The sequence below is a fragment of the Brachyistius frenatus genome, unplaced genomic scaffold (assembly GCF_029030835.1).
Source record: "Brachyistius frenatus isolate BFR_SWC_R1_liver_20210118 unplaced genomic scaffold, ASM2903083v1 Contig_84, whole genome shotgun sequence".
Taxonomy (NCBI): Eukaryota; Metazoa; Chordata; class Actinopteri; family Embiotocidae; genus Brachyistius; species Brachyistius frenatus.
The window spans coordinates 1,325,634-1,341,760 of record NW_027210683.1 but is presented as its reverse complement, the minus strand read 5'-3'; positions in this window follow the sequence as shown (position 1 = coordinate 1,341,760).

Here is a 16,127-nt window from a genome sequence, read left to right as displayed (position 1 = left end):
ACCAAAAGAGGTGGTCTCAATCCAGATTAAAACTGAACCATGGTTCGGTTCATTTCATCCGGACTTTCACGCCAACATTGTGGCATCATCAGTCATTAAAAACGACAGAAGAAGTAAAACCAGACGGGGAAGGAAGGAGAGTATTTAACTGATTTAGTCCAACTAACAAATCAAAACTCAAAGCTTGAAAAACACATTAAATGCAGAAACTAGGGGAAAAAAAAAAAAAAAATTCTCTGGGAGGACAATAAGTGCCAGTCATGAAGACATAATCGTAGTTATAGTTGAGTGACAGTGAAATGAAAATGTTAATTCATTTTTTTCCTTTCAGACAGAAAACGTTACGGCTGAATTAACGGACGAAATACGCCGCCGACAAACCATTCAATGCAAAGGGACGAGACAGCCGCTGCGTTTGACTAAAAGTCTATTGGATTGCGTCGCAGACTTCCCCTTTAAATCAACTATCTTTAAGAAAAATCTGTGAACGTGTAGTTTTAAGTGAGTTGATTTTGATAGTGAGCAGAAATTCCCGAAAATGAGAAAAACTTGTTTAAAAAGTAGGATGGTAGTTCTTCATTGATTTTACACATCAAGGTCAGTTCACTGGTTTACGTCTCAACCTGTGATGTCTAACTCTGGGGGAACAAAAAACAAAACCTTGGAGTAGTTGAAAAAAATAAGAGCAATCGATCGCAGGAAATATTCATGTTTACATCGCAACCGAATAAAAACCTAAAAAAAAACCAGCTGTCATCGATGGAACAATACTTTTTGTCTCACTTATTTCGGTGTCACCATCACGTTATCTCCGATTATCTTGGTTGCTATTGATTTATTAATCCTCCTTTTAGCATGAGCGTTATCTCCACGTGGGATCCCTGAATGCGTTTCTCTGACTGCCTTCCTGTAATATACATTTCCTCTGTAATCCACATGGCTTTACATTACGCACGCTCAGCGTTCATGTGTGTGTGTGTGTGTGTGTGTGTGTGTGTGTGCGGCACTAGTTAGACGCTTGTTTACGTGTATCCTCCCCCCTCCCTCCACCTCCTCCTCCTCCTCCTCCTCCTCCTCTTGTTAGTTTGTGGAGGCCTCCGAGCCGCCTCCCCGGGGGGGCTCAGCCAGATTGAGTCAGGCGAACGGTTATCGAGGATGTTCACAGCTTTGTCATAATTGCCGTCCTCATGAGCTCACCCACTGCCGTTATTCCACATGCTAAACCCTATTAACTGCTGCATATGTTACCGTGCCTCTTCCTTTATTGTGCAACTTTGAACGCCGATGCTAATTAGCCGGGCCCGCTCTGGCCCTCTCCCGGTGACGCTATTAAGGAGCGCGGTCCTTGGAATTACAGCTCATTAGTTCATTTGTTTACCCGAGAATCATTTTGAGATTTCCTCTTCGGCAAAGGGGTTAGTTGCTTTCCTATTTGGTTTGACCTTTTTCCCAATTAGTTTTAAGGAGGCTAGTGTAACCCCGGTAACAGCACTGAACTTCCAGATGGTGTTTGCTTATAAGTGATTGAACATATTTTAGGTTGAATTTTAAAAACTGAATGATGAAATTAAAGATTTGTATATTTTATTCTCTTTATGTAACTGAGGAAACCTTCTCCAGCGAGGCATCATCAAGGTAAACTACATAAAAGCCACACACTCAATGCAATTTATTTTTCAAGTGTCAACGTTCTTCAGAAAATAAGGATTATAAATAATTCCGTTCTGCGAAAGACGCCAAAATATCCCGAGATATTAATTCATAAAACTAAATGACAACTGCAACTCTGCATATAGAGTTATGATTTCACAGCTTTTGTTTTTACATAAATAAAGACAAAAAAAGAAAAAGCAACCGTGTTTATTTTAGATTCCATTGATTATGATGTAAACGAATGCTAATTTTGCATCCCAGTGACACGTTGACAGGCAGCGTGATAGTAGTCGTAAACTACTGCTTAGTTTTGGGTTGTTGTTTTTTTATCTCGAGGAGGTTTTCCAGTTCGTTTCACCTAATTTGAGATTGTGTGATCAATTTAAAAGCCCAACATTGAACCACAGTTGGAAAATGATCTGCAGCTATAAAGCCGCGAGAGCGACGCATCACTGCAGTTTTAAAAGGTGGAATTTAATCCTCTTAATTGAACTGTCACAATGAAATAAACAATGAAAAGCTTTTATTTGACGCTTAAACACGTGCGACTCGCGGTTTGTGCGTCGACTCCGAAGCGTCTCAGATCCAGATCGTGAGATTCATGGAGGGGGCCGAACGGATTTGACAAATGGCACCACGAGTTGTCTCCTTATGCGAAGCGCAGCACGTTAACCTCGGCTGGATCTCTGCAGGCCTCTGCAGGTCCTCCGGGAGCACGCGGCCTCTTTCGACATGCTGTGCAGTCCTTCGCTGGCTTTTCTTGTCATTGATCATATGCTAGAAGCGGGGCATTGCTCCGGTTTCATCATGCTTGCTGCACTGGCTCTAACCTATCTGAGGTCATTATACTGTACATCTGCGACGGGGACTTTTTTTTATTTTAAGGCCACAACTGCACCTTCGGGAGGACTCACTTTCCATTAAAAAAAAAAAAAGAAAAGAAACCCATAAACTTCTGGAACCGACTTTTCCGTTGTTAGCAACTTACTCGGGAGTTGGACGGCGGTAGAGTACGACAGTCATTTCAAAATCACATCACAAGGAAAATAAATGCAAAAATTGGAGTTGTGTGAATTACGAATCCTCTCGACTGTCATTAGCAGAAGAAGCTTTGAGGGCCGGTCGTGGTGAGGAGAGGTGGCGGCTGGATGTTGGCGTCAGTGTCAGAGATGCAGGTCGAGGCTCGGCGCTGCAGGCGAAGCTAATTGGAGCAAAAGAGGCGGGCGTGCTCGCTGATTAAAGAGGACGATATTGGCGCGGAAAAAAAAAAAAGACGACTTCGGGGACAGAAATGAGAGTCGGGCACGACAAGTGGCTGATTTAAAATGCTGCCTCACGACTTCCCAATGTCATACAACAGCAGCCTCATACACCTCCTGGGATCTCGTTCCCAATGACATCACCAAACATCTGACGTGTTAAACTCAAACGTGATGTGAAAACACTGAATTAGAGGGAATTTATTAAATCTGAACAGGACTGAATGTGGAAGCCTCCGTTGATAGCACCAAAATGAAACAGGCATGCTGCTAAATCCGACTGGAGGAATATTGGCCGGTTATTGCAGAATTTTGCACCCAGATTTATCTCATTATTTAAATGAAAAAATTCTACATGTAATCATTTAAATGTTTTATAGGTAGATTAGTTTGAGGGAGACATTTTTTCTATCAATTATACAATGCCTACAAACAGTAGAATAACCACATACAACATACAGTGGGTACGGAAAGTATTCAGACCCCTTTAAATTGTTCACTCTTTGTTTCATTGCAGCCATTTGCTAAAATCAAAAAAGTTCATTTTATTTCTCATTAATGTACACTCAGCACCCCATCTTGACAGAAAAAAACAGAAATGTAGAAATTTGTGCAAATTTATTCAAAAAGAAAAACTGAAATATCACATGGTCATAAGTATTCAGACCCTTTGCTGTGACACTCATATTTAACTCACATGCTGTCCATTTCTTCTGATCCTCCTTGAGATGGTTCTACTCCTTCATTGGAGTCCAGCTGTGTTTAATTAAACTGATTGGACTTGATTAGGAAAGGCACACACCTGTCTATATAAGACCTTACAGCTCACAGTGCATGTCAGAGCAAATGAGAATCATGAGGTCGAAGGAACTGTCCAAGGAGCTCAGAGACAGAATTGTGGCAAGGCACAGATCTGGCCAAGGTTACAAAATAATGTCTGCAGCACTCAAGGTTCCTAAGAGCACAGTGGCCTCCATAATCCTTAAATGGAAGAAGTTTGGGACGACCAGAACTCTTCCTAGACCTGGCCGTCCAGCCAAACTGAGCAATCGTGGGAGAAGAGCCTTGGTGAGAGAGGTAAAGAAGAACCCAAAGATCACTGTGGCTGAGCTCCAGAGATGCAGTAGGGAGATGGGAGAAAGTTCCACAAAGTCAACTATCACTGCAGCCCTCCACAAGTCGGGGCTTTATGGCAGAGTGGCCCGACGGAAGCCTCTCCTCAGTGCAAGACATATGAAAGCCCGCATAGAGTTTGACAAAAAACACATGAAGGACTCCCAGACTATGAGAAATAAGATTCTCTGGTCTGATGAGACCAAGATTGAACTTTTTGGCGTTAATTCTAAGCGGTATGTGTGGAGAAAACCAGACACTGCTCATCACCTGCCTAATACAATCCCAACAGTGAAACATGGTGGTGGCAGCATCATGCTATGGGGGTGTTTTTCAGCTGCAGGGACAGGACGACTGGTTGCAATTGAAGGAAAGATGAATGCGGCCAAGTACAGAGATATCCTGGAAGAAAACCTCTTCCAGAGTGCTCTGGACCTCAGACTGGGCCGAAGGTTCACCTTCCAACAAGACAATGACCCGAAGCACACAGCTAAAATAACAAAGGAGTGGCTTCGGAACAACTCTGTGACCATTCTTGACTGGCCCAGCCAGAGCCCTGACCTAAACCCAATTGAGCATCTCTGGAGAGACCTGAAAATGGCTGTCCACCAACGTTCACCATCCAACCTGACGGAACTGGAGAGGATCTGCAAGGAAGAATGGCAGAGGATCCCCAAATCCAGGTGTGAAAAGCTTGTTGCATCATTCCCAAGAAGACTCATGGCTGTACGAGCTCAAAAGGGTGCTTCTACTCAATACTCAGCAAAGGGTCTGAATACTTATGACCATGTGATATTTCAGTTTTTCTTTTTTAATAAATTTGCACAAATTTCTACATTTCAGTTTTTTTCTGTCAAGATGGGGTGCTGAGTGTACATTAATGAGAAATAAAATGACCTTTTTTGATTTTAGCAAATGGCTGCAATGAAACAAAGAGTGAAAAATGTAAAGGGGTCTGAATACTTTCCGTACCCACTGTATGTACATGAAAATGCTTAAAGCAGCAAAAACCTTGATTTCTCTCCATTTTTCCTCACTAACCTACAAACTATGTAATTGGTCTGATGAACAGTCAGACCCATACCGTCCAGGAGAAGACCGAGGTATAGAAACTTTGCGATTTCCTTTTGTTTCTTTGGATATTTGGTTTTAAATAGGTGTCTAACCACAGAAAACATGGTTATAGTTTTATTTACATTAAAATAAAATGCCCAAACCATTTCACAATCATGATGTTTTTGACTAATGCGATTGATGATTCTTGTTTGGGTAAATTCCAGTTTTGTGAATAGTTTTGTGGAGACATATACTCTCCAATGAGACACGTCGTAATTTCCAACCTTGTGGAGAAAGAGATAGGATTTTACTGGGAAAGACTAAAAATGACACACACAAAAAAACACTGGAAAAGAGACTTGAAGAGAGAGAGGTGGCGGTTCTGAGCTCCAGGAGACAGACACTCACTACAAAGCTGAAGTTTTCATCTACTGCCAGGCCAATTTCTCTTTCAGGCCAGAAGGGACCAGGAACAAAACTGATTATAATACTTCAACTGTTCATCCAACGTGGCACAGAAACTGGGGAAGAGGGAGATTCTGAACAAGGTTTGCTTCGCGCCTCCAAAACCTGCCAGCATATCGTTACTTCTCCAAATTTATGCCATATTTGAATCTTTTTCTCTTCATCATTTCACCTCTTAACCTTTCAGGAGATCTTCTCAGTATTTACAGTGGAATATTATTGCCGCATGAGCACGGCTTAAAAATTCAGAAGATAGTTATGAAGAAATGTAGAAGATTCTCATTTTAATTCTTCACAAACTTGTTACTTTCCAGTAACAGCATTTTGGATGAGAAAGTTATTGTTGTGTTTTTTTTCTGCAGCAGCTTTGATTTGAGGAATAATGTCGTCTAGCGCACACAAAAAAGAAAAAAGTGGAAGAAACGTCTCCAGATGAATAATGGTCTTTCAATTGTTCAGTCCAGGGACAGACTTACTGAATGTCCCGTTCCCACGGGAACGTGCAGTGACCTCAAATACCACACATAACTGTAGAAGGGTGGGATTGCACCAACTGTGTGAGTAGGAAAAGCAACAAAAAATAAATAAATCATGTTTTCTAGCTGATAATGCTTTTAAGATTTTGAACATAAGTACTCATATTTCGAGATGCCATTGTTTGCTCCAGGTTGCTTTTTGAAATTAGGAGGTAAATACTCTTTTAAGCCTGACTTCTTTCTGCTTTTGCTCGGCTCAGCGGGACGCAGTAATTACACTCATATTAGCATTATCTGTGTCATCGTGAAGCAACGGGAGGAAAGCAGCTCAAAAATCAGGAAATACAGACTGCACTTTGCTATAAAATGAATTTCAGCCGTCTGAAAACCGTCCAGCTGGGTGAGAAAGGTGTTATACATTAAGAAATCTTCTCTAATGTCCTTTCCACGCTTAGAACAACAGGATTTAACATTTGTGAAGAGTCCCTTTAATTTTGATTTAGTGCTGCACAGTTATGGAAAAAAAAAAATCAAAAATAGCACAAGAGCCACTTTAAAATCTCTACAGTTATTAAAAATCATGGGATGTCCTGAGGTCCCATTCAAATAGGGGTATTAAATTAGAATAATAGAGGTTTGATATTAGATTCATTGAGCTGCTGGACTGCCTGAATTACACACAATCTCTCAATTTACTCTCACTTTGCATATCTGATCGTTTTACAGTGGGCACATTCGACTGCTATAATTCATGTACAAATTATTTCATATAACTAAACTAATGACTACTTTCAGTACCATTGTGGTCTAAAGGACATTCGACAAAGAAAATTGCTCATTAGTGTTATAGGCAGTCGTAAAAACTACAGCTATTAGTGTGTGTGTGTGTGTGTGTGTGTGTGTGTGTGTGTGTGTGTGTGTGTGTGTGTGTGTGTGTGTGTGTGTGTGTGTGTGTGTGTGTGTAATGGAGGTGCCGCAGGGTCTCTCATTTCGACTAGTCTTCACAGGTTGAGATTACAGTCTCTGAATATCAATTGAGATGTATAAATATTAATGATAACTAGCACTGGTTGGTTTAGGTGGTGTACAAGGTTTTCTGACCCCTCGGAGAGCAATAATAAGTTTTAAATCTGCAGTCTTCAGGTCAGCGTGGAAAAATAGTAAGTGGCCATGCAGTGATGCAAATACGCAAGTGTGAATCAGCTCTGGATCACACAGGGAATTACTGCTGCAGTTTGTAGCACGGTGGATCAGGGGTTTACAATGTCACCTCACAGCAAGCTCCGTCTTGGCTCTAAACCTCATTCAAGGCTAAGAAAGACCTTTTTGTGTGGAGTTAACCACTTGTTTTCCATTGATCTTATTATGTGCAATATGACAAAGCGGCAACCAACAGCGACGTCACTAACTGGTTTGTTGAACGGCCCTTGTGAGGCTTTTGAATTTCCGATTTTGTCCCGTTGCCTTCTTTGCCGGTTCGGAGCAGTTTGGAGCAGGAAGTGAACATATTTGGACGGGACGGGGGGAGGAGCCAGCGGTGGATCTAACTGATCTGATTGGAAAGCGGATGATACTACGTCCCGCCCATCGATAGCTGTAACCTGACTGCACCACAGGCCTGTCAATCAAACAGACCCCCCCCCCAAAAAAAAATAAAATAAATAAAAAAACAGGTCTCTTTGAAGCTTATTTTCTAATTAATGGCAGATTATATTCAGATGGACCTCCAGAAAACTAATAAACCTAATTTTAAATCCCAAAAACACAAGTTTAAAACGTCGCCCCCCCGCTGTGCTACTTATTGCTGCAGGATACTTCAAAGGAGGTGCTTTCCCTGCTGTCAATCATCAAACAACTGTGACATCACGACTTGGGATGTGTCCAAAAGTGCAACCTGGTGAGGAGACTCAGCCCATATGAGCATGTTTCTTTCTTCCGTTTGCCAGTTTGATGTTTTTTTCTCAGTACTGCAGTTATGTTGACTGAAGAGGGAGAGATGCGGAGCTTCCTCCTCAACACACCAGGCCAGATTTGCATATATGAAAGAGCTCGTTGAGGGGAGGGGGAGATTTTCACTGTGCTTCTTATTGAATTTGCGCTCACAATCTGTGTGTAATTAGCGTCTGAATTTAGGCAGCAGCTCATCACACAGTCGGCACCTGGGACCGGCTTCAAGCAGCACGTTCCTGGTGGGAAGCAGCGCTTCGCTCGCTGCAGTTCAGAGGTGGGATTTTTTTTCGCTGATGTGCCGGAACTCAGACGAGAAAATGAGACTTTTAGTGACGGTACAGAGAAATTCTCACTAACGAAAGAAAGGAGAGTGTGAAACATTTCCCGAAGCGGAAGTTCTGCAGCACCTGGAGGAAACTTTTCTCCTGTGCACACTGATTATAGTAAAAAAATACAGTAAAATAAGTACACCCCCTTTGCAGACTAAGTAAATGTTTACGTAGACAAATGTGAGAATAGTCGAGTTTTAAGAATATTTAAAACTCTAACAAGGGTATATGTATTGTCAAATTAATTAAGATAAGCAATTCGTAGTGCTTCATTGGCTCTGTGAGTTTAAGTCGAAGACAAAGGTTTTGCCAGGAAATAGAAATTAGCCAGAGTGCCCGAAATGAAAAGGGAAGCAGAACGGCCCGCCTGTCTGCGCCTGCAACAATAATGTTTATTTTATTAGCTTTTTCATGTCACTAAAACGAATTTCTCAGCAAAAACAATTGTGTCGAACGCGGTATTTTCACATCAGTGTGATATTGTTAAATTCATTTTGATGGCGTGGTAATTATTGTAAACAATGAACCAATCACCACCAGAAACAAGAGCCTCAGAGGGACAGTACAATTATTTTCCACAACAAAAGAATTTCATCTTCGCCGCAATTCCAGATCACAAATCTCCTCAGACGAGACAGCCTCAAAATAAAGTTGAAAAAAACACAACATGTCAAACTTTTAAAAGACAAGTTCATCCGAGGTTCTTTTCTTTTTCTTTTTTTGCAGAGCAGACATCTTGTTTAACTTAAAGCAGTTAAGTCCATCAGGAGACTGTCCATAAATGTGAACATGAAACTCGGTGCAAACACCAAATTGCAAACTTTTGCTCGGAGTACCTGGCAAAATGTGTTTTGTAGCCTGCAGGCACCGACTGCTCATCAAAGGTACGAGGCCTCTAGCGCTAGTTGTTATTGACAGATGACATTTCCGAAGAAAAAATACATCAAAGGCGGACTAGAAAGTGAGAGCTATCAAATGAAAAGATGGGATTCCTTCATGAGAGCTACTTCCCCACTTTTTCACAAGCAATTTCCATCCCAGCTCTTAGAACAGAGTAGACGACATCCAACCTTTTACGTTAGCGGAGAATCTGCGTAGCGTTGACATGAGTAGCCCCGTGGCCACGGACCCGGAGACGATCGCCACGCTGCGTTTCGGTTCTGCTGGTTCTCGGTGCCGTCAGCGATTTTTCACGCCGCGGCAGGAAACCGTCAGCAAAAATGTTCTGATCAACCCGCTGTGCACTTCCTGCCCGGCACCAAACGGCAGAAAGACAAAGTTGGCAACTTGCTGGTGAAGATTCGCCTGGCGGGAATCGAGTCCAGCTGCCGGACTCGATTCGCAGCGAAGGAAACCGAAGCTGTGAGCGACAGTCGGCGCAGCCAGGCTTTTCCTCAGGAGATGGTGGAGACCAAACCAGAGCTACAAGGAGAGTAAATATGGGATATACAGTATATTCATCCGATGGCTATAAACCACCATGACATCACCCATCGGTTCGTGAAATGCCCTTTCGAAGCCTCGAGTCGCGCATTTTGTCCGCTGCCCCGTTGGAGCAATAAGTGACCATATTTGGACGCGCAGGGGCGGAGCTAGAGGGGGTTCAGACTCGAACCAACTGAGAATTTAGCTAATGACCCCATAATGACTCGTGGAAAACATTTACTGACTTTGTATTGGATGGGAGTTTATTGGAGAAAGAGGTTTTCCGGAGCCAGCCCCTAGTGGCCCTCGGTGGTAACGCACTTCAAGACACTTCCACATTGGCTTTACTCTTCAGACCCAGAGACGACGTCCATGTTTACATATATATATAGTTTCCGCTGTAAACACAATTCAAAAGGACTGAAATGTTCCTCTGTGTCTCCTGAACAACGCTGCTCTATCACGTCAGCAAACAGGGCCTATTCCTTAATTAATTTGTGTTTAATTAAGCTGCACAGTGTATCTGGGGCTGTATACCATTTCACACTTAGGAATACTGTACACAATGCACACAGTGTGGGAGGAACAGGGAATTAAAGCGAGCCCAGTATGGGGTCTAGGAGCTTATTCGCTCCCAGGGCCCCCGAGCACATTAATCCACGCAAGCGGATGTGTGAATATAGGAGGCCGTCCACAATTAAAAACTTTAATAAGTGATAACATGTCAGCTGTTTTGTTTTCAGCTTGTGCTGCTGCTGTTGAGAGGCCAAAAGGGGGAAAAAAAAATTACTACTGTAATAATTAATCTTTAATAACAGACAACAGCTGGCATTTACAATTAACCTTTGTATAACTCATACTGCTGAGTGTGGATCAGGTCAACATGTAACATCCATGTTGGATCTCATCAGAGGAGTCTCGTGTCCACTGCGGACTTCTTTATTGTTGCCCCGAGCTCTGTGCTCTCCGTGGCGTGATGACCTCGTGATTTATTAGAGACGGCTGAAAATATGAACACAGTGACTGAAAATAGCGTCGTCGAAAATGAAAATGTTTCATCGCCACATGAGTGGCTGCTCGAAGACACGGCGGCGGGTGGACGTGGCCCCGTGCATCGGGAGGCACTTTGAAGTCATTTCCTTATATATGAGGCCGCCGAACGAGAGGCATTCATAAATATAAATGCTTATTTTATCAAACTAATGCATATCAAACCAACGTTATAGTCCGCTGTGCCCATAACAAAGAGTGGCTGACTTGTTCATTTCGTTTTATGGGCACTCAGTTCAACAGCTGAAATTAAAAATATCTTCACAGCAGATATCCGCGTGTCTCTTAACAAACCACTCGCAGAGGCAGTAAAAATCCTCCTGAGAAATACTTCTGTGAAGGTTGGATTTTATGGAGCGCCTCTATCATTCTCTGCTTTTTCAAGTTGCATGAAACTGGTGACGAGGAGGACAAGTGAAAATAGTTGTTCCGTGTTGCTTCAACAGCTCGGGCGAGATGAGTCATTATTAGAGCATTTAATGAGCAGCCAGGAGTTCAAAATGGGAAAGAGATGACAAAAATAATCATAGCTTCCTTTGTCCTTACATGCAAACATAACACATAACATGCAATTAACCTGCATGTACAGGAACATCAAGCTTACAGTACATAATGTGGCAAGAGCTTTCTTATTTTTTTTTTTATAAATGGCAAGGTGAATCACGTCAGGGACAGATTTTATTTGCCACATCTGAATAATGTTCACAAAAAAAGAGTCTGTATTTTTAAAGGTTTTCTAGGCCTGAAAAACACTCATCAGTAAATCAGATTATCAGTCAGTGTTTTCCTCCAACACTCCAGTGAAAGATCTCTTATCAGAAAATTACTTTGTCAAAACTTAAAGTCCCTTATTTAAAAAATTACTTGAGTAAAAAGTCTTAAAGTATCTAATATTTACTGTATTTAAATATCCAAAGTACAATTTTTATATTAAATGTACTCAAATATTGAAAGTAAAAGGAAATGCTGTGATTAAAAAGAAAATCTGAATTTTAGGAATTATGAAGTTTATTCTTTATCTGGAGCCTTTGTGGCTACAAGTGAAAATAAAAGGATTGATGTTGTTCAATTACCCCGATGTCTGCTAGGTTTGAGTGGAAATAGAAAGTAAAACAGGGCTTTGAGAGCACTTGTAATAATGATTTCAAGCTTGGACCGCTAATTCTAATTAGCAGTCTGTATCACCAGGTTATCAAATTTCTTCTGATTTTAACAAAGTAACTCGGATGCACAAGGGAAATATATTGAAGTAAAAGTACATATATTTAATTTAAAAAAATGTTGTGGAGTAAAAGTGACCAAATATCCATCCACAAATTCATCCATCAAAACCAGCAGCGCGATACTGTTGCAGATCGGCCATTTAAAATGATTAAAGACTAAATACGTCATGCAAAGTGTCCCATTATCTCTGGTAGCGTCTTATAACTGGACCGGACCGACGCACCGACGATTCATTGGGACCAGAAGGAACGTACGGCACATTACGGTAACGCAAAAGTAGTCCTTAAAAACACGCGACCTTTCAGGGGCAGAAATAAACTGCGATGAACAAAGCAACCGTTGAAAAGAGATCTCTTCAGTTGCCAATTTTTTCAGAGATGATTTGGACCAGAAGCGCTCCTCACTGATGATCTGGAGCACCTGGTCGAGTGTGAGAACAATGTGCAGGATGGTGTTTTTAGTCTATCGTCACTCTCGTTACCAGCTAAAAATAAACACAGACAGCACATTGTAAGTTGTGTGTAGATGAGCAATTACTGTTAACAGTGCACGGACATGTTTTGCTGTACTGTGTTAACCATCTGTCGCGGTGATTTCTCAGAGCAGCTTTTGCGCCTCTCTTCAGTCTCTTTAAATTCTCCGTGCCGTAACGTGTCGAGAGACGACAGCACAGCTCCATTTGCTACTTCAGAAAGAACTACATCAGTCTTCTGCTGATGCCTCCGCAAGGATTACAACTGAGGGAACAATTTCCCCCCTGAAAGGACTCCTGCTGTTTTCCCACAAGGAAGATAATGGATGCATGTAAAATGTAAGGAATTCTTCTCTGCTCCTGCAGACAGCTGCGCTGCTTCCTAAACAGGTGGTGTATCTTTGGGCGTTTGACTGCCACATCTCTAAAGGTGAAGCACTAAGTGTGATTTTTGTTTTCTTTCCCCTAGAGAAGGGCAGAGTTCTCCGTCATACTTCAGTCACCCGAAGGAATATATCCCCCAAAAGGCCTCACACAGTGAAGGGAAGCACACATTTGTAGTTGTAATTTCATGATGGCCGGTAAAGCATGAGCTCTGATCTTTGTCTCGTCCCCAAACAGGGATTTTTTTCCCCCCGCCTCCCTCTAAACTTCTCACATGGTTTCATTTTAATAAATGTTCAAATGATCCAATATCTCAGCAAAAAAAAAAATCAAAAGATGAGCGAAAAACCGAGGCTGCGGTGAAACAAGCGGCAGGTCGGCTGTTTTATAGCCGCTGGTTAAATCTCTGGTAGTTTCTGTGCAGTTCAGATGCACTCGCCACAACCAAGCAGGAAATCTGCAAAATGTAAAAACCTCTCAACCATATGAAGAATCATCTCGCAGGCCAGAACGAAGGAAACGGACTCAATCCACAGAAGAACTGCGGAAAGTTCTGCAAGATGTTCGCAACAACCTGAAAGCATGAGAAGGACGAGAGGAAACTAATGCTTCAAACTGCAGAGAGCAAATCTACGGTCCCGCAAATGAGCCACCAAGGTCAGATGATAGGAGCTAAATTTGGTTCATTGTAGCTCCGGCTCCCCAATCAAGCAGCAGCGGCCCAGTGGAGGAAAACGATTGAATGACATAAGAAGGAGAGCCAGAGATAAGCTGGCAGGAAACCGGAGGAGCGGTTTGGCATCTGCAGCAACTTCCCTCCCCAGTGGCTGGAGAGGTTTTTAAGGATATTTGGTCCCCGGGAAGAAACTGCACATCGTCTTCAACAAATTGAAGAATATGCTAATTGGACACATTTGAGGTGTTTTAACGGCATCCAGGGCTAATTGGGTGTTGACAGGATGCAATCGTTAAACTTAAACAGCTGGGTTTCTGACAGGAAACACGAGCACGGCGTCGGCTGTCAAGTGCACAGTGTGACGAATCTGAGATGAAACAGAGGAAATTTCAGCCATTAAAGTCCGTGTTTTTTTTGTCATTAATTAGATTAATCAAAGCAGACACCGAGAGCAGACACAATATGCTGGGTTCATAGTATCACAGGGAAACAAGTGAAGCAACATGTTTTAATAGATAAATCTGTTAGAAGAGTCCCAAAATCTCTCAGAAGAAACAGTACAGATATTATAACTACAATATCTTTATATATTCGAGCAGCTTCATAGCAACAATAACCCTCCAGAAACACAGCGTGGGGGTTTGCGCTGGTACTGGTCCATTACTACAGGGTCCAGCCTGAAGTAGTTTATAGCCCACTTCTAGAGAGGATTGTACAACTCCGGAAAATCCTCCCACAAGCAAGACTGTTCTCTTCTGTCGTGATTCTACACCGCTGCCTGATAAAAGCCCTCAGGCGCATTTCAGCCAACAAAGGGCATTGTGGGATGGAAAAAAAAAAAAAAAAACCTGTCCTGTGAGCTCAGCAGAATTAAACGAGCAACTCTGCAGAATTTCCGACCTGAAATCAGGTTGAGTTTTGTGAGTTTTTGCTGCTTCATTGGTCAAAAATTGATCAGACTGCATCTCGAGCCAACCCCCCCTCGCCCCCACCACTGCCCCCCCTTTTTTTTACTGCTTTATCTCAAAGTTTCAGATTTCTAACAGCAAAGTCAACCATCAATTACCTCAGTTATTATTAGAGTCGACGTAACGTTAATTACAGGGAATTTATAGGTTTATTGTCGCACCGCTGACGAGGTGTCGCACAGAAGAAAAAAAAAAGGAGAGCGCGACGGAAACACTGCAGGTCTCAAGATGTCTCTGAAGTGTTGTGGTGATTTTGCTGGATTAACCATCACTTTGTTTTGAAACTGCATGTGGACAATGTCACTTATCATATAATACCTCTGATGTTTACAACAATCATTTTTTGTTTAAAAGTACTATTTGACTATTTGCATCTTTATTTTTTTTAATTATTTGCACCTATGAGCTTAATATTAGGGGGAAATCAGAAAGTTTAGAGACTGCTCCTGTTGGACGCGGTGCGGCACTGTGACGTGCACGCAGCGGGAGGAAGCCATGTTGTCATGTTGGAGAAGCCCGTTGCCATGGCGCCACAGTTCAGGTGGTTTTGCAGCGAACGTTTTCCCCTCAGACGCCTCAGAAGGTCCCAGTGGAACTCGGTGTTGACAGTCTGACTCTGGGGGACAAATTCACGGTGACACAAAGAAAAAAAAACAACACCTGGTGTCTCCTGACCTGAGGCGCCTTCTCCGGTCTCGGACAGTGAAGCTCCGCCCCCTCTTGAAACGGTGAACGTCAGTCAGAACACCTCGCCCGGCTCGTCGCTTCATCGCCGCAGACTTTTTGAAGCATGTTTTGTCTGCCTCTTGTAATTTCCTTCCTGTGACATCAAAAAACAATTACGTGTTCAGGTTATATTTCCGGAAAACAGAAACATTTATTCATATGTAGTCACTTCTGAAAAAGGCCTTAACCAGAAAGAACAAAGAGATCTTTAAAGGCCTTCAGAGAAATCCAGAAGTGGTTCAACTTTAAGTAGCTATTTGCTGACAGAAATGACCTTTAGCACCGGCATCATGTAACGACATATTGCTACTGATTGAACATGTTTCTGGCTTTGCAAAGCAGACAGGTGAATCATCCTGATAAAAAGGAAAAGAGGATGCATTTTTAATTATCTCATATTGTCAGAGTCGTGCACGAAACACGAGGCGCATGCACGTCTCCCGCCCGAGGGAGGAAGGTCTCGTCTCGTCGAACACGGTACCTGTCCTCACACCAGATAATTACAGAAGAGATGTTAGATGATCGCTGCCTCAAAGTGTTTATGAACATCTGGCACGAGCGCAATAGAAATGTGAAGTCGGATTCAAAGGAGCAAAAAATTGGAAGGCAGTGTTGCGGGTACGCAGGTAAAAGCTTCGTCCAAACTGATTCAGACAAAGCAGCAACGAAGAGAGATTTCACAGGGAGGTAGATGCATTCGTTTATTTATAGCTGCTTTAAAGCTAATTTGGATGCAAAAAGCTCAAAAGAAACACAAAGAACGTCTTCCAGCTTTTTAATGCATCGATCTTATTAAATATTTCAAATCACCGTTCTGCCCGGCCGGCTCTTTGAGAGATCTGGTGATGTTAACAGGTTTTGAATTGAACCGTGTAACATCACAGGAGTCCGTATGTGAACT